This window comes from Pseudophryne corroboree, chromosome 6, assembly GCF_028390025.1.
Source record: "Pseudophryne corroboree isolate aPseCor3 chromosome 6, aPseCor3.hap2, whole genome shotgun sequence".
In the NCBI taxonomy this organism is placed as follows: domain Eukaryota; kingdom Metazoa; phylum Chordata; class Amphibia; order Anura; family Myobatrachidae; genus Pseudophryne; species Pseudophryne corroboree.
Genome location: NC_086449.1, coordinates 144,486,430 through 144,491,796, shown reverse-complemented (window position 1 = coordinate 144,491,796; position 5,367 = coordinate 144,486,430).

The following is a 5,367-nucleotide window of genomic DNA, read 5'->3' as shown; positions in this document are numbered from 1 at the left end:
TTCATCCCCTAACTGCTATCTCTATATACCTGGGCAGGAGGGGTGGAAGATGCAGACGGCACTCCCAGATATAAGGTACCACTCCCACTGAGGCTCACTGGCAGGGACTGTCTTTATTATGCATCGCTGAACATTATGTTACCACACATTCATCCTGCAACTCGCTGCTACCCCTGCACACTGACCCACTCACTACGAGCCTCACTGGTGTCCTTAATGTCTACAGTAAGCAGTGGCAGAACTGTGTTTGCGCACAATTTATTTAGTGTCTAGTTGTACCTTCATAGTCAGAGCTGTCTTAGCAACATTGTAGGCCTGGACAAAGCAATGCACTGGGGCCCCTACCCACCCATTTATGGGAATACTTAAATAAAAATCATAACTTACCCCTCCTGCAGTCCCGCACCTTCTCTCCACATGCTTCCATACAGTGAACGGCTGTCAGTACTCTGATTGGTAGATAGCTCCAGCCATCCACCAGTCAGCATGTTGACAGCCATTCACTGTCTAGCTGCAGACTGGGAGGCTGGTAGAGAATGCAACTGGGTCACTCAAATTGTGTTTAATGCAGAGCGACCGGGCAGCTTTCGTTACCTGCCTCCCAAGGAGGCAGATGCAACCGACCCAGCTCGCCCCTTCTCAAAGGCCCCTAGAATCATGGGGCGCTGGGCAGCTACCCAGTGTGCCTATACATTAAGATAGCCCTCCTCATAATGCATACTGTACTCATCACACACATTTGTCCATCTGCTCTTTGTTCCTGTCTATCTTTTGTGGCCACCCTTCAAACCTAAATTACACCATTTGTCTACACAACTTGACGGAAGCCATTTTGTGGGCACTTGAAAGCTGCCTATCAATTTATTTATAATTAATGAATCTTTGAGGCAGCCATTTTGTGGTATGATCTAAAGTTTATGGGAACACAGCCTCTCAATTCACAGGGAACTAATGACAACAGTATGACACAAATTCCTAATTCACTAGTTCCTAGTGAGAAGATATGCTGCATCCGTGTTGTAAAGCTGCATTGGCTGGCCCCATAGCAAATTTGTGTAAAGGGGAAAGGATGGAAATGTCAGCCATACTAGTCCAACTCAGGAGCCTAAATGGGTCTTCTCTGCGCATATACAAGCCCCACACATGGGGGGTCATTCCGAGTTGTTCGCTCGCAAGCTGCTTTTAGCAGCTTTGCACACGCTAAGCCGCCGCCTACTGGGAGTGAATCTTAGCTTATCAAAATTGCGAACGAAAGATTAGCAGAATTGCGAATAGACACTTCTTAGCAGTTTCTGAGTAGCTCCACACTTACTCGGCATCTGCGATCAGTTCAGTCAGTTTCGTTCCTGGTTTGACGTCCCAAACACACCCAGCGTTCGCCCAGACACTCCTCCATTTCTCCAGCCACTCCCGCGTTTTTCCCAGAAACGGTAGCGTTTTTTCGCACACACCCATAAAACGGCCAGTTTCCGCCCAGAAACACCTACTTCCTGTCAATCACACTACGATCACCAGAACGAAGAAAAAACCTTGTAATGCCGTGAGTAAAAAACCTAACTGCATAGCAAATTTACTTGGCGCAGTCGCACTGCGGACATTGCGCATGCGCATTAGCGACTAATCGCTCCGTTGCGAGAAAAAAATAATGGCCCTCATTCCGAGTTGTTCGCTCGCAAGTGAATTTTAGCAGATTTGCTCATGCTAAGCCGCCGCCTACTGGGAGTGAATCTTAGCATCTTAAAATTGCAAACGATGTATTCGCAATATTGCGATTACACACCTCGTAGCAGTTTCTGAGTAGCTTCAGACTTACTCGGCATCTGCGATCATTTCAGTGCTTGTCGTTCCTGGTTTGACGTCACAAACACACCCAGTGTTCGCCCAGACACTCCCCCATTTCTCCAGCCACTCCTGCGTTTTTTCCGGAAACGGTAGCGTTTTTTCCCACACGCCCATAAAACGGCCTGTTTCCGCCCAGTAACACCCATTTCCTGTCAATCACATTACGATCGCCAGAACGATGAAAAAGCCGTGAGTAAAAATCCTAACTGCATAGCAAATTTACTTGGCGCAGTCGCAGTGCGGACATTGCGCATGCGCATTAAGCAGAAAATCGATGCGATGCGAAGATTTTTACCGAGCGAACAACTCGGAATGAGGGCCAATGAGCGAACAACTCGGAATGACCCCCATGATCAGAAGAGCAGTGCAGAGGCTGGTGGCTGGCATAGGGATCATCTCCAGCCAGCATAGCACCTAATTGTAGTTCCACTGTTGGACTACAATCGTGGCACAGTGGTTAGCATTGCTGCCTCACAGTGCTGGCGCCATGGGTTCTCTACTGATCAGAGCCCAATCGGTTTGAAGTTTCATGTTCTACCTGTGTTTGCATAGATTTCCTCCATGTGCTCTGGTTCCCTTCCAGATTCCAGTAAGGTACTGATAGTATAATGGGCTGCTGAATCAAACCGTGTGCGTGCATGCATGCGAGTGTGAGTTTGGAAACATAGACTGTAAGCAGTAATGGGATAGAGACTGATGCGAATAATTAGATGTTCTCTATACAGCACTTTTTATTATGGTGGCGCTACATAAATAAATAGCAGGACATAAAATAATAGTACATTGGTATGGATACTGCTCCTGCCCAATGGCTCCTTCCGGTGTGTAGGTTAAGGTGGCAGCTTAACGCTTCTAGCGCACATTATAAACCATTAATAATATTCCATAGCACCCTCACCAGTTGTTGTATTGTGTCCCATAGACCACTCTGACATGAGTTTTTCACTTTTTTTTTCCATTTTTTGGACTTTTTCTATGTGGACTACAATTGGGAATGGTAACCTTTGCCGAGCGCAGCAAGGCACCTTGCCCGAAGCATGACGAGCGAACACGGTGCACTAATAGGGGTTCCCTGTCACTTTACGAAGAAAACAACACCAAAAAAGTCCAAAAACCCATGACGACCTTTTGACCTGTCTACCTAGTATATGTCGCCCCAATGACCATGTCGACCTTTTGCCCCGGTCGACCTAATGCATGTCGACCTTCAGTGGTCGACCTAAGTTGAGTCGACCCAACGACCCATACCCCATTATACACAGTAGCATACACCCCCCCTTCCTCGTTAGTCTTTAGCCCCCACTAAACACACAAAGCGGTATGAGATCTCCTACACTGTTCTCTCAAGTACTCTGGTATTTAGAAGAAGGTTACAAAATCTTCTCTTATGAAGTGTCCAGCAAACATCTCATGTATGCACATAAAGGATCAGACCAGGTAACTCTTACGTTACCAGCAAGGACTGTTACACATTGTTTTGGAAAACTGATAATACAAAGCACAGTTTATTAGATTTAATCAATAATATGTAAGCCGTAGGTATAGCTATCGTGGGTGCAGTGGGTGTGGCTGTGTGACTGTGCTATAGGGCTCAGTCAGTACTCCCGGGAACAGTCTTTCTTCCTGCACCCAATCACACTGCATCATGCCTGGTCTGCTGGGTGTGAGTGACTACTATAGGCTGTGTCGGGCACACTCTCCTCCCAGCGTCAGGAGATGGACCGTTCCGGGAAGGCCCCTCCTCCAATCATGAAAGAGAAGGGCCCTGCTGGCAACACCCCTCTTCCGGCAGCAGAGAGAAGGACTGACCCAGAGAGCCCCCTACTCCCAACGTCAGAGAAACGGACTGTGCCAGGCACACAAACTCCTCGATGCATCAGAGAGATGGATGAGAGTCCAAGTCGGCACTGCAGCAGCAGCACAAATCACTGAGAAAATGGTATAGTGGCCATTCTCCCAGGAGATTTGTGCATGTTCTGTAGATAGTGTGAACAAGACACAGGGGCCATCTTCCCGAAGACCTTTGCATGCGCAGTAGACACTGGCAACTTTAGTATCCAACGCGCTGCAAGTAGGATGGATACTAAAACAGCACAGCAATTCAATATTGCTCATGTGCAGAGACAGCTGATATGAAGATCAGCTGTCCCTGTGTTCCAATAACCGCTACTTCTGTAGCAGTGAAACTTAGTACTGCCAAGTCTGACTCGGCAGTGCTAGTACGCATGCATGGACTGGGGTTCACGCATGAGCGTGAAGACGCTGGCATCCAGCGGAATCCGTTTTCTGCACCTGGACCTCCTTCTTACAGGAAGGAGCAGGGGTCCGAGAATCATCTGAAGGTGCCTCACATACTGTAGGAGAACATACTCAGTATAGTGTAGTATACAAACAACACCTGCCAGGTGCCTGCTGAATAACCCTTGTATCAACCTTCTGTTTTACAGCAAGGAGAGAAAAAGCTATAAGAGACTACAAGAATGATCGATTGATTGATTCAAATTAACATGTGTGAGGAACCATATAATTTCTTGTTAAAAATGTGTTGCAAATTAGTAATGCAAACACCATCTCCAATGCCCTCCTCAAAAATACAGCCCATTATGAAAAGAGAAGTGGTGCAATATGGAATTGTCATTGGGCCCTCCCATCCACATTTATGAAGGACATACACAGTTTAACAAACTAAACACTTCAGCAACATGGACTGCCATTTTAGTGGCTGAAGTGCTTGGTTTGTTTGGGGCCCCCCCACAAACCAATTTTTTGGAAGGTCTTCCTCCGATCACTAATGAGGAGGTTGATGATGAGGGTGTTAAGTACAATAAATTCTTATAATTTTGTAAAAATAAATTTAATGACTTCACCGCAAATTACATAACATAGAGGAGGTGCCTTACAATGGAGCAGAAGCCTTCACAATCATCGGGATTTGGGTAAAAATAATCCCACACCCAAGAGATGGCTTTTTAGTCTTATGCCCAGGCATCACAATGGCTTTCTTTTTATCATGGCAAGGACTGCTGCCATTGGTGGCTGGCTTACACAAACAACATCATCAACATCCTCATCATCCTCAGTAGCATCATATAGTACACAAATATCTCCCTCATCCCATTCCACTTCCACAGTAGCATCCTCAGTTTTTTTTATGTCGTCATCATCATCATCACCACCACCATCTTTATTTGTACTGTTCATCCCCACATTAGCAGATGCTGCAGAAATGGTGGAATGAGCGAATGATTAGCTACAGGAGAAATTCCAGGGGACTGGAAAAGAGCAAACGTAGTCCCACTGCACAAAAGTGGAAGCAAGGAAGAGGCAAACAACTACAGACCAGTGAGTCTTACATCAGTAGTAGGGAAATTGATGGAAACACTCTTAAAAGAAAGAGTTGTAGATTATCTCAAATCCGGCAATTTACTGGATCCCAAACAGCATGGATTCACTGGGGGGAGATCATGTCAAACAAATCTTATTGACTTTTTTGATTGTGTGACTAAAGTGATGGATAAAGGTGGA